Source organism: Phyllobates terribilis, unplaced genomic scaffold, assembly GCF_046119375.1.
Source record: "Phyllobates terribilis strain yellow unplaced genomic scaffold, ASM4611937v1 Scaffold_1__5_contigs__length_1240528914, whole genome shotgun sequence".
Lineage (NCBI taxonomy): Eukaryota > Metazoa > Chordata > Amphibia > Anura > Dendrobatidae > Phyllobates > Phyllobates terribilis.
In genome coordinates, this window is record NW_027362761.1 from 513076540 (window position 1) to 513097928 (window position 21389).

General features: G+C 43.0%; 1 protein-coding gene across 2 annotated transcripts in view; it reads right to left on the minus strand.

Moving 5' to 3' along the window:
• Positions 1-21389, minus strand: part of NDUFAF2 (NADH:ubiquinone oxidoreductase complex assembly factor 2) — a 109305-nt gene that overhangs the window by 48625 nt on the left and 39291 nt on the right. The gene's annotated exons all lie outside the window — the stretch shown is intronic.

The window sequence follows — 21389 nt, forward strand, 5'->3', positions numbered from 1 at the left end:
GACCTCAGTGATTATTATGAGGTCTTCCATGGCCCTGTTCTTAGAAAGGAAGAAAGAGTTTTGCACGCTGCACTTTTACTTACATTCTAAAACCCAAAACAGAACCCAGGAGGATCCCATAATCAACACTGGGGTCGCTCTACCTGCGTTTGTTTCAGTAATGCGACATATGTTTTGCACAAGAATCCTGTTTGTTCCTCTAAACCAGTGTTTCCCAAACCCCGTCCTCATGGCCCCCAACACATCATGTTTTCAGGATTTCCTTAGTATTGCACAGATGGGAGAACCTGATTTCTGATGCCTTAATAATAATTCCGTCACCTGTGCAATACAAGGGAAATCCTGAAAACATGACGTGTTTGGGCTGAGAGGACTGGAGTTTGGGAAACACTGCTCTAAACGGAACAAGGTAATAGAAATGTGAACTTAGGCGAAGGTGAAAAATGTATATTCTACCAACTCAAAGGTTGCAGGGCACTGATCATAACATGAGGCAATGGCTGCTCATAATCAATAATCTTCTAACAACAGACATTATCTGGTAAAGTAAAACTCGGCACTTTATTAAACCAGCCGACAAAGGCGGGGCAATTGTAGTAATGGACAGAGTGGATTAGGAGAAAGAAATCATGAGACAATTAGGGGACAGAACAGTGTATACCAAACTCTCACGTAATCCCACAGCATAGTTTAGCTCTCAGATTTTGGTGATTTTGGAAAGGTACACTAGAAATGGCATCATTGATCAGAAAACAAAGGATTATTTAACAAACATCCCATGGTTCCATTATTCTACGTCTTGCCTAAAATCCACAAGTCGTTAGTAAATCCACCCGGTCGCCCGATAGTGGCGTCAACGGAATATATATTCCCCCCACTGTCCAAATTTATTGAGAAGATTCTTACCCCAATCATCAAGAAGACTCCTTCCTTGTTGCTGGACACTGGTGATTTCCTCCACTTTATCTATGATCTACAACGTATTCCAGCCGATGCTATACTGGTTACCATGGATGTAAAAGATTTATATACTTCTATTCCACATACTAAGGGAATAGAAGCAATGAAGGATCTACTTGATCATTCCCAGATTGACCCTAAGATTATAGATCTCTGTATTGAGCTCCTGACAGCGATTCTTACAAAAAACTATTTTATGTTTCAAGACTCTTTCTATCTTCAGAACAGGGGTACCGCCATGGGCTCGAATGTGGTCCCCCATATGCTAATTGTTTCATGACTTCCTTTGAAGAACAGGTGGTATATCCAAATACGCTTTTTCAGGAAAATGCCATCCTGTAGAAGCGTTATATAGATGATATTTTTTGCATATGGGGGGGCACATTGGAGTCCTTAAAAATGTTCTTTTCTACCCTTGATTCTATTTGGCCCGAGCTACAGTTTGTTATGTCACATGACAACCAGCGGATGAATTTTCTAGATACAGTGGTAATTAAAGATACCAGTGGTCACTTATCCACAGACCTTTATTCAAAACTTACTGACCGTAATGGTCTTCTACATTACACAAGCCTACATCCAACTTCGATGACCAGGTCCATTCCCAGATCACAATTTAAGAGGGTACAACGGATCGTTAAAGATCCGGATCTATGCACAACTAGACTTGAGGAGATGCAGTCCAAATTTAGGAGTAGAGGGTACCCTGATAGGATACTAAAAGAATCACTAAGACCGGTCATCTCTACACGTCCTCCTGTGATGGACAGGCTTCCATTTGTACACACATACCATCCCTTTGCCTATATTATACATCGCTCTATCCGTAAACATTGAGGCATTCTGAACACCGCATTTCCCCACATTAAGGAGTTTTCACATCCTTTTCTCCCATGTTTCAAAAGGGCTCCTAATCTTAGGGACAATCTGGTGCATGCGGATTTTGGCACCACACAAAGCAGGGGACAGAGGGTCTTACAGACACAGAAGACGGGAACCTTTCCATGTCTACAATGCAGACAGTGTAACAAGGTACAAAGGGGCAACCAGATTTGTCATCCCCACACGGGCAAAAAATATTTGATCAGGGACTTAGCTACATGCGATAAGTCCTATGTGGTATACCTCATTAAATGCCCATGCGGCCTCCTATACGTAGGAGAAACCACACTACCTGTGAAGGAAAGGATTTCAAAACATAAATCTACAATTAGATGTAAGAATACCCTGCTACCGGTCCCGTACCACTTTATTTCATCAGCTCATAATGTGTCACAACTGAAATTTCAGGTGATAGAGCATGTCCCCCCATTGAGAAGGGGAGGGGATCGGGTCTGTTTTTTGAAATATAGGGAGGCCTTTTGGATCCATGAGTTACAGACTCTGGCTCAAAAAGGCCTAAATAGGGAATATGATTTGCTATCATTTGTTTAACTTGGGTGATCTGCTGTTTGACCATACTGCGGTATTTGAGATACCTTTAAATATTGTCTTTATCTACGATGTAATATACTTGTATGCAGTAATAGCATATTATGCATTTATCTAAAATAATGACATGTCCTTTTTTCTTTTATAGACCCAGAATTAATATCCTATTGTTGTCCACCTCAATTTTTCTTCTGGGGATCATCATGTATCTTTCCTGTTTATCCTAAAGATAAGGAACTCCTATTTCACCTTACTGTTTATATTCATCCACATTTACCTTTCTAACTATATACAGCCTTGGAACGCAGGCACGGGCATTGGTGACATGCACACAACCTTGGAGCGCATATTTCCGCTTGTATGGAACGCAAACAGAGATCACATGACTAAATTAAATCTACCTAGCAACTAACCGTGTCACTTATGCTGCGGGCGCTGATTTTTGCTATTGGTTGTAGTCTGCGCACGTCCACTCTCTGACCTGTACTTATGACTCCCGGGTGCTTCTCACTGACGGCGCCGCATGCTAACAAGCGGCGGATACCAAATAGGCACAGCTACTTGAGTTTTCTGGCAGGTGTTTACCTTCACCTCTCTGGGGCTGATAATAACACTTTGGGATACTTATGGTACTTGCCACTATGTTGTCTTGCAGAATCTTGCAGAAATGACTTCATATATGTAAGGCACTGAGTCCCACACTTTTCCTCTATTACTCAGCCATACAGGTATGCTTTTCCCACTCCTATGTCTCCTGTACCTTACCATCCTCTTTTTTCTTCAGCCACAAAGAGCATTTGTATGGGATCTTATTACAGCCTTGTTAATGTGTTCTATATGAATTGTATTTCAAATATATTCTATGTATCCAATTTCTAGATATACGATTTTTGCTGTATAGTGCCGAGTTTTACATTATATATCTACTGGCATTGGACCCTGCTCGTGCACCACGGATAGGAAGTGCAGTGATCTATTACATTATCTGGTAAAGGACTGATGACATCCTAGAATACATAACATGTCACTTACAAGAGTAATGTTTGTTCTGACCTCGAAATTCTTTTAAAGAGGGGTTGTCTGGTCTTAGGTTACAAGTCTGCAATCACTCTGCGTGACTGCAGAATTGTGAATCCTCACATTGCGCGCACTGTGCGCCTGGAGAATTCTCCAGTGCCGATTGCGGGCAGTCATGTGATTAGTCAGAATGTGACTGGAATTATGTCAGACTGTATCCGACCTAGTTCCATACACTTGCATTGAGCGAGGCCGTGACCGTCTAGTCGGCATGTGACCGCATGTATGCAAATCACATACTTGCAGTCACGCACCCGCCATGGAGAATCCTCACAGCAAGCAGTGCACATGATGTGAGGATTCACAAGTCTGCAGTCAGATAGAGTGACTGCAGACTTGTAGCTCATGACCGGACAACCTGGAGGGAATCTAGTCTTACATGTTCATTGAGGGAAAGGATATAAATGTTAGCTATACAGCTAAGAATTTTTTTTCTTAAAAGCATTAAAAAAATACAATTTTGTTGTTCTCATGTTTCAACTTCAGGAGCACACCACTCCTCTGCCTCTTAGCTGTTAGTCGAGGGGCAGTGCGCTTAAGAAAATTGAGAGATCAGACTACCGGCATGGTTGCACCGCTGGCCCGAACTCTGAACTCTCTGATGCCGCTAGCAGAGGCATCCATGGTTCTGGAGCATCGGTGGAGAGCAGATGCACTAAAGTTGGTTCTCTCGTGTGCTCCAGCGACCCAGCTAGAATTAAATCGGCAAGTAGAACCTCTGTTAAAAAAACCTGGTAAGCTCTATGAATGCTCGACCACAGAGGTGGCCGGTAACCTAGACAACGAGCATTAAACAAGGACTTCATGAGAAGAGAGGATTTTTAATAACAAGTAAATTGTGCAGATCTTTTTCTACTGGGTCATCAGACAAGCAAAGATGATGTGTGGACCTCAGCAGCCAGACAAAGATGACATCCGGGCCTCACCCGCTGTAATGGAAGTGCATACTAAAATTAAATAGCTCTCTTCTGATGTCTCCTGAACCCAATAAAATATTACAATAAAAGTTTGAAATGAGTCACTTATGCTGCTAAACTAAATATTGCTGCAGTGTTTGACTGGTGAGGCCTCCTAGTCTGACAACCCCTGCTCTGAAGCATAGCGCACGCTGTAAAGAACAAGGTTCCCAAAAGTGGACAGAAAAATAAACATTAAAAAAACAAAATCTAAGATGATAGTAACTGTTCTAGTGCTGCACAAAACCCTCGATATTTCCTCTTTGAAAGGGATTAGATGTTAAGAAGACAAGATGGCTTTGCTGTATAATATTTACAATGAAAATTGCATTGCAAATTAGCATGGCTTTGAACAAGAAAGAATAACGGGCGCCCTTAAGGATTTAATATTCTCAAATGGATTAGAAAGAAATAAATTATCTGTCAGCAAAGGTCACATGAAGGAAAGCGGAAGATCAAAGCCGAGAAGACTTCTTATTGTCAGACGGCTCGGCAGTAAGGCCCAGAGGCACAGAGCCGTTGCCATTACGGGGGGCAATGGTTTACTGACTGCCCGAGACCTGAGCCGATACTACAGACCCTCAACATGTAAAAGGTCATTCCAGTTATTAGCTATGAATCTCCGGAGGAGTTAGGGTATAGAATGTGTGTTTAATATTATATATATATATATTGATTATATGTACAGTACAGACCGAAAGTTTGGACACACCTTCTCATTTAAAGATTTTTCTGTATTTTCTAGACTATGAAAATTGTACATTCACACTGAAGGCATCAAAACTATGAATTAACACATATGGAATTATATACTTAACAAACAAGTGTGAAACAACTGAAAATATGTCTTATATTCTAGGTTCTTCAAAGTAGCCACCTTTTGCTTTGATGACTGCTTTGCACACTCTTGGCATTCTCTTGATGAGCTTCAAGAGGTAGTCACCGGAAATGGTCTTCCAACAATCTTGAAGGAGTTCCCAGAGATGCTTAGCACTTGTTGGCCCTTTTGCCTTCACTCTGCAGTCCAGCTCACCCCAAACCATCTCGATTGGGTTCAGGTCTGGTGACTGTGGAGGCCAGGTCATCTGGCGTAGCACCCCATCACTCTCCCTCTTGGTCAAATAGCCCTTACACAGCCTGGAGGTGTGTTTGGGGTCATTGTCCTGTTGAAAAATAAGTGATGGTCCAACTAAACGCAAACCGGATGGAATAGCATGCCGCTGCAAGATGCTGTGGTAGCCATGCTGGTTCAGTATGCCTTCAATTTTGAATAAATCCCCAACAGTGTCACAAGCAAAGCACCCCCACACCATCACAACTCGTCCTCCATGCTTCACGGTGGGAACCAGGCATGTAGAGTCCATCCGTTCACCTTTTCTGCGTCGCACAAAGACACGGTGGTTGGAACCAAAGATCTCAAATTTGGACTCATCAGACCAAAGCACAGATTTCCACTGGTCTAATGTCCATTCCTTGTGTTCTTTAGCCCAAACAAGTCTCTTCTGCTTGTTGCCTGTCCTTAGCAGTGGTTTCCTAGCAGTTATTTTACCATGAAGGCCTGCTGCACAAAGTCTCCTCTTAACAGTTTTTGTAGAGATGTGTCTGCTGCTAGAACTCTGTGTGGCATTGACCTGGTCTCTAATCTGAGCTGCTGTTAACCTGCAATTTCTGAGGCTGGTGACTCGGAGAAACATCCTCAGAAGCAGAGGTGACTTTTGGTCTTCCTTTCCTGGGGCGGTCCTCATGTGAGACAGTTTCTTTGTAGCACTTGATGGTTTTTTCAACTGCACTTGGGGACACTTTCAAAGTTTTCCTAATTTTTCGGACTGACTGACCTTCATTTCTTAAAGTAATGATGGCCACTCGTTTTTCTTTACTTAGCTGCTTTTTTCTTGCCATAATACAAATTCTAACAGTCTATTCAGTAGGACTATCAGCTGTGTATTCACCTGACTTCTGCACAACACAACTGATGGTCCCAACCCCATTTATAAGGCAAGAAATCCCACTTATTAAACCTGACAGGGCACACCTGTGAAGTGAAAACCATTTCCGGTGACTACTTCTTGAAGCTCATGAAGAGAATGCCAAGAGTGTGCAAAGCAGTCATCAAAGCAAAAGGTGGCTACTTTGAAGAATCAAGAATATAAGACATATTTTCAGTTGTTTCACACTTTTTTGTTAAGTATATAATTCCACATGTGTTAATTCATAGTTTTGATGCCTTCAGTGTGAATGTACAATTTTCATAGTCAAGAAAATACAGAAAAATCTTTAAATGAGGTGTGTCAAAACTTTTGGTCTGTACTGTAATATATATATATATATATATATATATATATATATATATATATATATATATATATATATATATATATATATATATATATATATATATATATATATAATAATCAACAGGTGCTCTTAATTCCAAGCATGCATACATACAGTGCCTACAAGTAGTATTCAACCCCCTGCAGATTTAGCTGGTTGACACATGCGGAATTAACTTGGCATTGTGACATTTGTACTGTAGATCAGCCTGGAAGTGGGAAATGCACTGCAGCAATTTTTTTTTTTTTTTTTTTAAAAACGTTAAAAGTTAATTCAGAGTGTCATTTATTATTCAACCCCTCAAACCACAAGAATTCTGTTTGGTCCCCCAAAAGTATTAAGAAGTAGTTCAGGCACCAAGAATAATGAACTTCACATGTGTGGATTAAAGATCTCTTTTGCCAGCCTTTTCTGACTATTTAAGACCCTCCCCAAACTTGTGAACAGCACTCAGACATGGTCAACATGGGAAAGACAAAGGAGCATTCCAAGGCCATCAGAGACAAGATCGTGGAGGGTCACAAGGCTGGCAAGGGGTACAAAACCCTTTCCAAGGAGTTGGGCCTACCTGTCTCCACTGTTGGGAGCATCATCCGTATGTGGAAGGCTTATGGAACTACTGTTAGCCTTCCACGGCCAGGACAGCCTTTGAAAGTGTCCTCCCGTGCCGAGGCCAGGCTTGTCCGAAGAGTCAAGGCTAACCCAAGGACAACAAGGAAGGAGCTCCGGGAAGATCTCATGGCAGTGGGGACATTGGTTTCAGTCAATACCATAAGTAACGTACTCCACCGCAATGGTCTCCGTTCCAGACGAGCCCGTAAGGTACCTTTACTTTCAAAGCGTCATGTCAAGGCTCGTCTACAGTTTGCTCATGATCACTTGGAGGACTCTGAGACAGACTGGTTCAAGGTTCTATGGTCTGATGAGACCAAGATCGAGATCTTTGGTGCCAACCACACACGTGACGTTTGGAGACTGGATGGCACTGCATACGACCCCAAGAATACCATCCCTACAGTCAAGCATGGTGGTGGCAGCATCATGCTGTGGGGCTGTTTCTCAGCTAAGGGGCCTGGCCATCTGGTCCGCATCCATGGGAAGATGGATAGCACGGCCTACCTGGAGATTTTGGCCAAGAACCTCCGCTCCTCCATCAAGGATCTTAAGATGGGTCGTAATTTCATCTTCCAACAAGACAACGACCCAAAGCACACAGCCAAGAAAACCAAGGCCTGGTTCAAGAGGGAAAAAGTCAAGGTGTTGGAGTGGCCTAGTCAGTCTCCTGACCTTAACCCAATTGAAAACTTGTGGAAGGAGCTCAAGAATAAAGTCCACATGAGACACCCAAAGAACCTAGATAACTTGGAGAAGATCTGCATGGGGGAGTGGGCCAAGATAACTCCACAGACCTGTGCCGGCCTGATCAGGTCTTATAAAAGACGATTATTAGCTGTAATTGCAAACAAGGGTTATTCCACAAAATATTAAACATAGGGGTTGTATAATAATTGACCCACACTTTTATGTTTAAAATTTAATAAAATTCAACTGAGCAACATAACTTTTTGGTTTGTAAGATTTATGCTTCTGTTCATAAAACCTACTCTCGTTTGCAGTTTGAAGGCTCTAACTTATTTGCATCTTATCAAACCAGCTAAATCTGCAGGGGGTTGAATACTACTTGTAGGCACTGTATATATATATATATATATATATATATATATGTATATATATATATATATATTATATATACACTGCTCAAAAAATAAAGGGAACACTTAAACAGCAGAATATAACTCCAAGTAAATCAAACTTCTGTGAAATCAAACTGTCCACTTAGGAAGCAACACTGATTGACAATCAATTTCACCTGCTGTTGTGCAAATGGAATAGACAATAGATGGAAATTATTGGCAATTATCAAGACACCCTCAATAAAGGAGTGGTTCTGCAGGTGGGGACCACAGACCACATCTCAGTACCAATGCTTTCTGGCTGATGTTTTGGTCACTTTTGAATGTTGGTTGTGCTTTCACACTCGTGGTGGCATGAGACGGACTCTACAACTCACAGAAGTTGCTCAGGTAGTGCAGCTCATCCAGGATGGCACATCAATGCAAGCTGTGGCAAGAAGGTTTGGTGTGTCTGTCAGCGTAGTGTCCAGAGGCTGGAGGCGCTACCAGGAGACAGGCCAGTACACCAGGAGACGTGGAGTGGGCCGTAGGAGGGCAACAACCCAGCAGCAGGACCGCTACCTCCGCCTTTGTGCAAGGAGGAACAGGAGGAGCACTGCCAGAGCCCTGCAAAATGACCTCCAGCAGGCCACAAATGTGCATGTGTCTGCACAAATGGTTAGAAACCGACTCCATGAGGGTGGTATGAGGGCCCGACATCCACAGATGGGGGTTGTGGCTCACAGCCCAACACTGTGCAGGACGCTTGGCATTTACCACATAACACCAGGATTGGCAAAGTCGCCACTGGCACCCTGTGCTCTTCACAGATGAAAGCAGGTTCACACTGAGCACATGTGACAGACGTGACAGAGTCTGGAGACACCGTGGAGAGCGATTGGCTGCCTGCAACATCCTTCAGCATGACCGGTTTGGCAGTGGGTCAGTAATGGTGTGGGGTGGCATTTCTTTGGAGGGCCGCACAGCTCTCCATGTGGTCACTAGAGGTAGCCTGACTGCCATTAGGTACCGAGATGAGATCCTCAGACCTCTTGTGAGATCATATGCTGGTGTGGTTGGCCCTGGGTTCCTCCTAATGCAGGACAATGCCAGACCTCATGTGGCTGGAGTGTGTCAGCAGTTCCTGCAAGATGAAGGCATTGAAGCTATGGACTGGCCCGCCCGTTCCCCAGACCTGAATCCGATTGAGCACATCTGGGACATCATGTCTCGCTCCATCCACCAACGTCACGTTGCACCACAGACTGTCCAGGAGTTGGCGGATGCTTTAGTCCAGGTCTGGTAGGAGATCCCACAGGAGACCATCCGCAACCTCATCAGGAGCATGCCCAGGCGTTGTAGGGAGGTCATACAGGCACGTGGAGGCCACACACAATACTGAGCCTCATTTTGACTTGCTTTAAGGACATTACATCAAAGTTGGATCAGACTGTAGTGTGTTTTTCCACTTTAATTTTGGGGGTGACTCCAAATCCAGGCCTCCATTGGTTAATAAATTTGATTTCCATTGATGATTTTTGTGTGATTTTGTTGTCAGCACATTCAACTTTGTACAGAACAAAGTATTCAATGAGAATATTTCATTCATTCAGATCTAGGATGTGTTATTTGAGTGTTCCCTTTAATTTTTTGAGCAGTGTATATATATATATGCACACGTGTGTGTATTATTTATATCTTATAATATATATATATATGCGTGTGTATATATGTGTTTAAGTATGTGTGTATATGTGTGTGTGTTTATGTGCGTGTATATGTGTGTTTTAAGGGAAAAAAAATAAAAAGATTTATTTTCCTGACAGAGAATCAATACTAAAAATTTTGAGCTGCTTGCTGCTGCCACTAGAGGGCGCTATATTTTATTACTGTATTCAATCTAATAGACATTACGCAGCAAGTTTCCTCTAGTAATGGCTGCAGGCAAGCAGAATTGTAGGAAGACTGAGCTGTGATCACAATAAAGATAAATTGTGAAATTAACCAGCACAGAACTTTGGACCTATTTTTTTAATCTTGTCCATGGACTGTGTGTGGTATTGCAGCTCGGCAACATTCAATTCAATCCAATGGAAAAAAGAAAACATTAGAACATATAGCTATATATTTTTTTTTTTTTTAACTTTTTACAATTATTTTTGTGCTTCTGTTTTAATATCAGCATGATTTATGTGTAGATGCAGCATCAGCAAGGCCAGCCTCCCCATAGCCCTGTAACAGCCGATGTGAGGCCACATCACACGGCACGAATACATGAGGTGTGAGCTATGAGAAGTGGCGGATGTAACAGATTCTTGGAGCCAATTATAATATATTAAGGTCTTCATTGGCTGCGCAGACAGGGCTGCTGACAATTGAAATAATGAAGTAAGAATCATCATTGCGTTACATGTAGGCCGCTCATTTACACAGATTAGTCAACAACAATCCTCAGCCTCAAATGTTCGCTTCAAATGAGATTAGAAAGTTGTGATATGAGATGTTTGTGTGTTTGCTCCGTCCCCCGTGAGTAATTAAAGGAATCTTTATTTCATTAAAGAAGGCAACTTACTAGAAAATGACTTCAGAGAAGGCGATGAGCTGCGTTCCTGGGTGCCTGCAATGGCTGCGGTTACATCTGCAAAGCAGTTTATCCATTTTTTATGTTTTGCTCTTTGGATCATTTCAGATTTCTGAATCAAATATGAATCAATGTAGTCGCAAAGCCTGGAGCCTGTGAAGCCCCGGCTGTGGACACTACAACTCCCAGCATGTGCTCACAGTATAATGCAACTACCATAAATACACTAGAGAAAAATACAGCAATAGTCAGGGAAGACGAAAACCTAGAGACCGAACAGGCAAAGAGCCTAAACGATCAGCACGAACATCTGATGTTTCCTTTATAATGTGGGGTACTCCGAACTTTTACACTGGTGCGTTAGAGCCAAGCAGGGGCAGGACAAGCAGGGAGAAAAACAATCGGGGACAGGACAAGCAGGGGGCAAAACAAGCGGGGGGCAGGACAAGTGGGGAGAGAACCAAGCGGGGGCAGGAAAAGCATTGGGGAAAAACAAGCGGGGGCAGGACAAGCTTTCAGGTGCCCACGGTAGGCATTGTAGGATCAGCTCTCCATTACTATGGACCCATTAGACAACCGTTAAAAGACCGCCTATATAATACAAAATATACAAGGTCATTTTACCGGCCAAAGAAGACTATAAATACAGAGCAATCACTAATCTGTGTGCACTGAATATCATGCTATCGGCAGCACATTGCTTCTCTACACAGAACAATGTGCTGTCGAGAATGATGATTTTTTTCGTTGGGAAATTGACAGCCAATTTAGAAGGGCCGATAGTCAGGAACATGTGCTCCCATGAACGCTTGTTCACAGATTATTGGCTCAGCAAAATGGGCCATAAGTCCCTGAAGTTTATCAAGATATGTTTAACAGATGATCATCCATTCATCCCCTTAAGGCGCTGTGACATCCTCATACTTAGTGGAAGGCCTCGGCTAAAGACTTTATGATCGCAGCTCACTTCTGATCCCGGCAATTTAAAAGGTTACTCTGTGGATCAGAGGGGGTTCAACCACTGGGACCACCCTCAATCCAGAGAACAGAGCTTTGAACTGTACTACAGGGATAAAGCAGTGGCCACACCATTCTCTATGGGGCTGCCTTATACAGAAGGGACTTGTAAAGATACTGAGTGCAACATTCTGCTATTTCCACTAGTCCCACAGTGGATAAACTGAGCATTTCAGGGCCCCATAACCAAGACCTGACCACAGGGATAACCATCGATCCACACGTTATCCTCTATCCTTCGGATTGGTTGGGAATAACTCTTTAACTCCATAAATGCTTTCTGAAGAAACCAAATGGCAGTGATTAGAACGAGTTTCCACTTTATAACCTAGAATAAAACCACAATGAATAAATACCCTGTAGTAAGTAAAAAAAATGTTATAGGACATGTAAATAACACAAGGTACTGAGTTAACACTGTTTTGATCAAAAAAGCATAAAAGCCATCCCACCACGACAAGGTGAACCCACTCAGGATGGTCCTATCTCTAAAGTAAAACCTCGCTATGTGCCAGCCGACCTCAATATATACGGGCAGAGCAGAACCCAGACTTGACTGTTCTGTACCTGCCCATGGAAAGATATATAGACAAAATGAGAGCTAATTGCCTATATGTATAAAAAACTGAAGCAACCCCAAATTAATGAGCTGGAACACATGGTGGTGTACGTGTAATGCGTAGGTACACATTCACACTCTGGCCATTACCTAGAATAAAGTAAATAAATAGTAATAGTACATGTAACATAACATAGTGTACTTAGCTAACACGGTTTTGATCAAAAAAATGTAGAAGCCATCCCACCGCAACTAGGTATACCCAGTCAGAGAGGTTTTACTTTTAAGATAGGACCATCCTGAGTGGGTACACCTTGTCGCAGTGGGATGGCTTTTATGCTTTTTTGATCAAAACAGTGTCAGTTACGTACCCTATGTTATTTACATGTACTATTACTATTTATTTACTGAAGGGTATCTATTCATTTTGTTCTTATTCTAGGTTATGTTTAATAATGGCCAAAGTGTGAATGTGCGCCTACGCTTCACACTTATCAACTTGTCTTCCAGCTCATTTCTTTGGTGTTGCTTAAGTTTCCACTTTAAGAAAACTGGTCCCCAAATGCTTTTATACTTGTCTACATTGACAAAGCCGCTGAGCTCAGGGATTGCCTGTAACAGCGATGTGCGCTTTAGTCGTGACGTTACCGCTGCCGCCAAAACAAGGAGACCGGAGCCGATGCTGAACCCGGGGACAGCGAGCACCTGCCCCGCTTTTCATTTTACATGCATAAAAGCATTTGGGGACCACTTTTGTTGAAGCGGAAAACCCCTGTTATTTGTAGTACTATCATTCACAAGACACCACAAATGTCATGGCATTTAAGTAAAAGGTGGCCACACATCCGCTTTTCAATGGGCCCATGGTAGAGAAGTACATATTACGTTGTTGGCGGGTCCCATAACACTTCTACAAAAGCCAGCAATAAAGACAAGGATTACAGACAACTGCACTGTTAATTGCAGAACACGTAAATCGCTGTAGGCATGAACATTAAAAGGGAAGATGTCAATAAGAGTCACCCCCACCACCAAGCATTTAGGTCTTTGAAATATGAATCCATGCACACCTTTATAGCTTTTATCTGATGCTGCATGTAATGGTGATGGGTGTGGACCCACTACACCACAAACCGGGCTTACCCTGGAGGAGCGTGACTAGGTGTCTACCGGGTATTCACTAGAGCCTCTGGTGGCGAGGATAGGCTGGACTGTCAGCCACCAGGTACCACTCCAGAGCAATCCCGGGACTGCAGCAGCTGACCAGAGGGTCAGAGGTGCGGGTACGAGGTACAGGAGGGTGTAGTCAGATGGTCCGAGGTCGGTGCAGGTAGCACAGGATAAGAGTACAAAGGGCGAGGTCAGGAGTGGAAAGGTCAAACAGCACAGGGATATGAGTCGGGTCAGAGACTGGAGAAGCAATTAACACACATGCTTTAACAGATCACTAGCAGGCAAACTGACTAGGAACCAACGTTTGGGTCAGGAATGGTGGAAAGAGCTGGTATGGGAGGGGCCTGGGAAACTAATCTCTGCAGGACACAGCAGGGTTAAATTCCTGCAGAGACAGGCCACACACCCCTAAGCCAAATGGAAGCTACATGTTGTTGCAGCAGTGCAGAGGAGTGCTGCAAGAAGCAAAACTCAGCAAGCCGGCCTAATTAAATTAGTAATTAGCAGTTTCATTCATATGCAAATGAGGCGTAAGTGCTCTGGCCATGGCAAAGCACTTACGGAGTCAGTAACTCCAGAAGCTGTTTCCCTGCCCAGCACCAGCCCCTTTAGCTTGATGGATAGCTCAAGGTCTGTGTGAGGTCAAGCACCAGGTAAGGAAATCCGATAGCTATCAATCAAGCTAAAGAGGTTGGTGCTGGGTGGGAATACAACCTCAAGAGGCAGCAGCTCCTTAAGTGCTATGTTTTGCATATTAATGAAAACGCCAATTATTAAGGAATGCAGCAGCAGCAGATAGAATATATAAAGGTGTCCATGGATTGACATTTCAAAGACCTGCATGCCCATATAGACAGTTTGGAGGGGTGGATCTTACAGACAGAATCCCTTTAACTGTGTAGAGAAATGAGTATATCTGCAAATAGTGTAATCTGGAACATAAACTATCAGTTCTGCCTCATGGTTACTGGGGAAACTTATATTGTTGCCATCACTTTTCTGGTGCAGAGAAGAAACAGCTTGTAGCTCCAGACTATATTAGCATCATTATATCACTAAATACACTGCTGCATAATTTACAACTTATTTGCACACATTAATATTAACATTAATTTCATATTCTTCCTTATGCTGCACAAAATAAAAAAAATAAAAAATTAAACAGAATTTCACTAAATAAACTATAGATAACTATATTTTTCCCAAACTCTAAAAGTTCCTTTAATGAAATAACTTTGGAGTCATGTAGGGCTAAGAACTATAAAAACCTATTTTAAAAAAAAGTTACCATATGGATGTATCAAAACTGAACAGACATTAAGCATATCACATGCCATTAGAAATGTTAACTTGATCTAGGAGTATTACAGTGGATAAATGATAGAGCGGGAGGGATAGGAGGGGGATGCAGCTGCAGTTTCTTTTCTAGTTGCAGAGGAGGAGGAGCAGGGAAGATGCATCTGACTAGTTCACAGCACACATCACAGCTCATGGTAGAACATGGCCACTCAATAACTGTGGAAAGAAAAATGTGCACGTAACAACAGCACAAGACAAAAACCTAAAATATCCTGCTCATGTATAACTCTCCTGGCCCTACTAAATCTACAACTGCCTACGTAAGCAGGGCTGTGGAGTCAGAGTCTTGGAGTCGGTGTCAATTTTGTTGGAATCGGAGTCGGTATTGTTAGAACCCTCCTATTAGTTTTTTCTATCTTGTGTTTTGCGGTCACGTGACCATCTGCCTATATATTCCAGCTCCGCCCTTCTGGCTTTGCTGGACTTCAGTGTTGTTTGACTGTTTTGCTAGCCTGGTGCTTCGGTGCCTATCTCTGTCAGTTTGCTTGGTCCTCTGGGACCTCTAGTACTTTTTGTCAGTTTGTCTTTTGTGTTCTACAACAATTTCTGTTTAGGAGGTGTCCCATTTTTGTCCCAGTCCTTAGTTCTTTTAGGGACCCCTCCCTTAATTCTATAGGTCTTTGTTCAGACTAGCCGAGGACGAAGGCGGGTCTGTTCACTAGGAACAGGCAGCCCGCTACATCATGGGGATTCAGCTTAGTCTTACTGTAGGGACAGCTTTCCCCTATCTTTCCTTAGTTCTTGTTGCAGATCATAACAGTAAGTCCAGCCCAAAAAAACTAAAAGGAAAGAAATTCGGGGCTCAGTATGGTTTCCGTCCAGGAGTTGGCTCAATGCCTGCAGGGATTGTCTCTGGAGGTAGCCGAGCTTCAGCAACATGTGAGTAGCTGTCCTGGAGCGCATTTTGTGGAACCGAAGGTAGGACTGCCTGATGTTTTTTATGGTAAACAGCAAGATTTTTTTTCCTTTAAAAATGCTTGTTCGTTATATTTTCGTTTGAGACTACATCTGGGCAATAAAAATGAAAAAAGCATATACAAAATGGGAGGAATAGAGCTAAGCAACAGTACATGTGAAAAAGACTTAGGTATACTAATAGATCATAGACTGAACATGAGTCAACAGTGTGATGCAGCAGCAAAAAAGGCAAATACAATTCTGGGATGTATTAACAGAAGCATACAGTCTAGATCACGTGAAGTCATTATCAGACTTTACTCCTCTTTGGTCAGACCTCATGTGGAATACTGCGTCCAGTTTTGGGCACCACATTTTAAAAAAGACATCGACAAACTGGAGCAAGTTCAGAGAAGAGCGACCAGAATGGTGACAGGTCTGCAAACCATGTCCTATGAGGAACGGTTACAGGATTTGGGAATGTTTAAGCTTGCAAAAAAGAAGACTGAGAGGAGACTTAATAGCTGTCTACAAATATCTCAAGGGCTGTCACATTGTAGAAGGATCATCTTTATTCTCATTTGCACAAGGAAAGACTAGAAGCAATGGGATGAAACTGAATGGGAGGAGACAGATTAGATATTATAAAAAACTTTGACAGTTAGGGTGATCAATGAGTGGAACAGGCTGCCACGAGAGGTGGAGAGTTCCCCTTCAATGGACATCTTCAAACAAAGGCTGGACAGACATCTGTCTGGGATGATTTAGTGACTCCTGCTTTGAGCAGGGGGTTGGACCAGATGACCCAGGAGGTCCCCTACAACTCTACCATTCTATGATTCTATGAGACCAAGAGATTTGATTGAATTTCAGGTATTTGTGGATTGTGGTTCAACACTTAATGTGATTGATAAAGGGTTTTTGGAAAACCTTAAATTTAAATCCAAACCTTTGTCATCACCTATTTCTGTGGTTGCAATTGATAACACTCCTTTGAAATGTATTACTCACAAGGTTGCTGCATTTCCTCTCACTATCAATGGAGTTCACCAAGAAATTTTAGACTTGGTTGTTTTGGATAATTTGCCCTCTCCAGTTGTTCTAGGATTGCCTTGGTTAAAACTGCACAATCCTTTATTGGACAAGTCTACTAATGTGATTAAGTCTTGGAGTCCAAAGTGCTATGATAAATGTTGTAATGGTCGCATTGCAGCTGTGGAAAAAGGGGAATTACCTGTACCTATTCAGGAATGTTTGGAGGTTTTTTTCGGAGGAGGAGTCGCAAGTTTTACCTCCTCATAGGGATTATGATTGCGCCATTGAGTTTGTTCCTGGAGCTACTCTTCCCAAAAGTCGCTTGTTTATAATCTGACTATCCCTGAAAGAAAGGCTTTGGAGGAGTACATACAGACTATCCTGGCTGCTGGTCACATTAGACCTTCTAAGTCGCCTGTGGCAGTTGGATTCTTCTTTGTTAAAAAAAGGACGGCGGTTTACGTCCATGTCTGGATTTTCGTGAAATTAATAAGATTACCGTACGCAATTCCTACCCATTGCCGTTAATTCCTGACTTGTTTAACCAGTTGGTGGGGGCCAAGTGGTTCTCCAAAATTGATCTCCGGGGGCCATACAATTTGTTACGAGTGAAGGAGGGTGATGAATGGAAAACTGCTCTTAACACTCCGGTAGGTCATTGTGAGAATCTGGTGATGCCTTTTGGTCTTACCAATGTACCTGCATTTTTTCAGAACCTTATTAATGACATCCTGAGACCTTTGATTGGCAAGAATGTGGTTGTGTATTTTGATGACATTTTGATTTATTTACCAGATCTAGAGTCCCATTGGCAGAGTGTACGTGAAGTTTTGCAGTTATTGAGTGATAATTCACTCTTTGCTAAGCTGGAGAAATGTGAGTTCGATGTGCAGAGAATAAGTTTTTTGGGCTACATTGTCTCCAGCGAGGGCTTTGAGATGGACCCTGTGAAGGTTCAGGCTGTGCAGGAATGGCCTAGGCCTATTGGTTTGAAATCTATACAGAGATTTTGGGGTTTTGCCAATTATTACAGGAAATTCATTAAGAATTTTTCTGCAATTGTTAAACCTCTAACCGATCTCACCAAGAAAGGTGCGAATACGGTCCAGTGGACTACTGAGGCCATTGAAGCGTTTGAGTATCTCAAAGAGAGGTTCAGTTCTGCCCCTATCCTTATGCAACCTGATGAGACCAAGTCTTTTTTGGTCGAGGTCAATGCTTCATCGGTGGGGGTCGGAGCAGCTTTGTCTCAGGAGAACAAGGGTGGAGTGCATCCTTGTGCCTTCTTTTTGAGGAAATTTTTGGAAACCGAACTGACTTATGATGTTGGAAATTGGGAGTTGCTGGCTATTAAACTTGCGTTTGAACATTGGCGTCATTTTTTGGAAGGCGCTAGATTTCCTATTCAGGTTTTCACAGATCATAAGAATTTGATCTATCTGGATGCTGCCAAGCGCTTGAATGCGCGTCAAGCTATGTGGGCACTTTTTTTTTTCTCGGTTTCATTTTTCTGTTACCTATATCCCTGGTACTAAGAATGTTAAAGCCGATGCTTTATCTCGCAGCTTCTTTCCTACGGTCGGTGCCGAGGAGGAGGAGAGCATTTTACAGAAAGGAGTTGTGGTGGCGGCTTTGGACTCCGTTTTGGAGAATGGGATTCTGAAAGCTGAAGATGATGCTCCATCTAACACTCCCCATGGGAGGTTGTTCGTGCCTAGAGCCTTTAGGAGAGATTTGTTTGTGGAGTGTCATGAGTCTCGGTTGGCAGGTCATCCAGGAATTTCGGAAACTAAGAGACTTATCAGTCGCAGTTTTTGGTGGCCGGGATGGCAGAAGGAAGTCATCAAGTGGGTGCGTCAATGTACGGTGTGTGCTAGGTCAAAGGCTTCACATACTCCTGCTGCGCGGTTGCTTTGTCCTCTGGAAGTTCCTAGTGCACCTTGGACACATCTCACAATGGATTTTATTACTGATCTTCCTTTGTCCGAGGGTTTTACTGTCATCTGGGTGGTTGTGGACCGTTTTAGTAAGATGTGTCACTTGGTTCCATTCATTAAGTTGCCCTGTGCCAAGACACTTGCTAAGGCGTTTGTTAAGGAGATTGTCAAACTCCATTGCGTTCCCACAGATATTGTTTCTGATAGAGGACCTCAGTTTGTGGCTCGCTTTTGGCGGGCTTTTTGTGACAGGTTGGGAGTCCATTTGTCATTTTCGTCTGGTTATCATCCTGAGTCTAATAGACAGACTGAAAGAAAGAACCAGGATGTTGAACAGTTTTTGCGTTGTTTTGTGGCGGACAATCAAGAGGTGTGGTCTGAGTTTCTGCCTCTCGCAGAATTTGCTCTTAACAATCATACATCCTCCTCTGCTGGGTGTTCTTTTTTTTGTTGTACTGGGAGACATCCATCTTTTGGTTCGTTCTCCAAATTAGGGTCGGTGGTGCCAGAGGAGGAGAATTTTTCCGGTGATTTGGAGAGAGTTTGGACTAATGTACGTTGCAACCTTCAAGAGGCTAACAAGAAGTCCAAGAAGTATTTTGACAGGAAACGTAAGGAGGTTTTGTTTACTGTGGGTGACATGGTTTGGTTGTCCTCGAAGAACCTGCGGTTGAGGATTCCCTCTAAAAAACTGGGTCCTAAGTTTGTGGGTCCATTTAAAGTGCTTCAGGTTGTTAACCCGTCTGCTGTTAGGTTGGATGTCCCTACTTCCTGGAAGATTAATCCTGTGTTTCATGTTTCCTTGCTGAAAAAGGCTGACGTATCTAATAGGGACGCCACTGTCACAGTTCCTCCTGTGGTGGAAGACGGCGAATTTGAAATTTCGCGTGTCTTGAATTCTAGATGGCATAGAGGGAAATTACAGTATCTTGTCTCCTGGAAGGGTTTCGGTACCGAAGACAACTCCTGGGTAAGGACGGATGATGTCTCTGCTGCTAGGCTTGTTAAAGCTTTCCACAGGAGGTTTCCGGATAGGCCTGGGCCTGGAGGATCCAGAGGATCCTCATAAAAGAGGGGATACTGTTAGAACCCTCCTGTTAGTTTTTTCTATCTTGTGTTTTGCGGTCACGTGACCATCTGCCTATATATTCCAGCTCCGCCCTTCTGGCTTTGCTGGACTTCAGTGTTGTTTGACTGTTTTGCTAGCCTGGTGCTTCGGTGCCTATCTCTGTCAGTTTGCTTGGTCCTCTGGGACCTCTAGTACTTTTTGTCAGTTTGTCTTTTGTGTTCTACAACAATTTCTGTTTAGGAGGTGTCCCATTTTTGTCCCAGTCCTTAGTTCTTTTAGGGACTCCTCCCTTAATTCTATAGGTCTTTGTTCAGACTAGCCGAGGACGAAGGCGGGTCTGTTCACTAGGAACAGGCAGCCCGCTACATCGTAGGGATTCAGCTTAGTCTTACTGTAGGGACAGCTTTCCCCTATCTTTCCTTAGTTCTTGTTGCAGATCATAACAGGTATAAAATGGACCGACTCTGAAAATATGTAATACATTGGGTACAGTAGTACAATACAGGATGTGCTGTAAATCTTTTCATAAGAATCTGGGAAAGTTATTAAATGTCCTATAAATGTCTGTTCTGTTCCTGATCTAAGGATCTCGGCTTTTAGTTGAGATGAATCTGTGTTGCACTTTATGTACACGCTCAGTAGTGAGGCCACGCTGTGGAGTAAGGAGTCGGAGTCGTAAGTCAGGGAAATTGAGGAGTCGGAGTCAATGGTTTAGCTTAGCAACTCCACAGCCCTATATGTAAGTAACTGTTTTATGGGGGTCTGGAATATGATGGTAGAGAATTAAAAATCATGTCTTATGCCTGAAAAAATTACTCCAAAACAGCTGCCGCTAGGTGCCCATGTTCTGTCTAACTGGCTGTGCACTGCCTGCGTCACATATAATACAAAATCAGACTCCGCAGCAGAGACTGTTTTATAGTAGATTGGAGTGGGCCTTTGTCTCTGCTCCACATCCCCTGGTAGACTGGATACAGGCATAACTGAGAAGTGACCTTTAAAGAGGTTGTCGACTATTTTTTCATTGATGACCTATCCTTAGGATAGGTCAGATAGGTAGGTCATCAATGTCTGATCGGCCGAGGTCAGACACCAGGTAACCCCGCCAATTAGCTGTTATCGGTATCGACAGAGGCCACCAACGGTCGGTAGTACTTACTTGTGGAGCTGGCCGTCTTCTGACTTTGACCAGGGCTTGGTACTACACATCCGACTCCTGTTCAAATCAATAGAATGTGTAGTACCCTGCGGTGGCCACTGTCAGAAGACAGCCAGCTCCACAAGTGAGTACTTCCGGCTTGCGACCGCTGGTGACACTGATAACAGCTGAT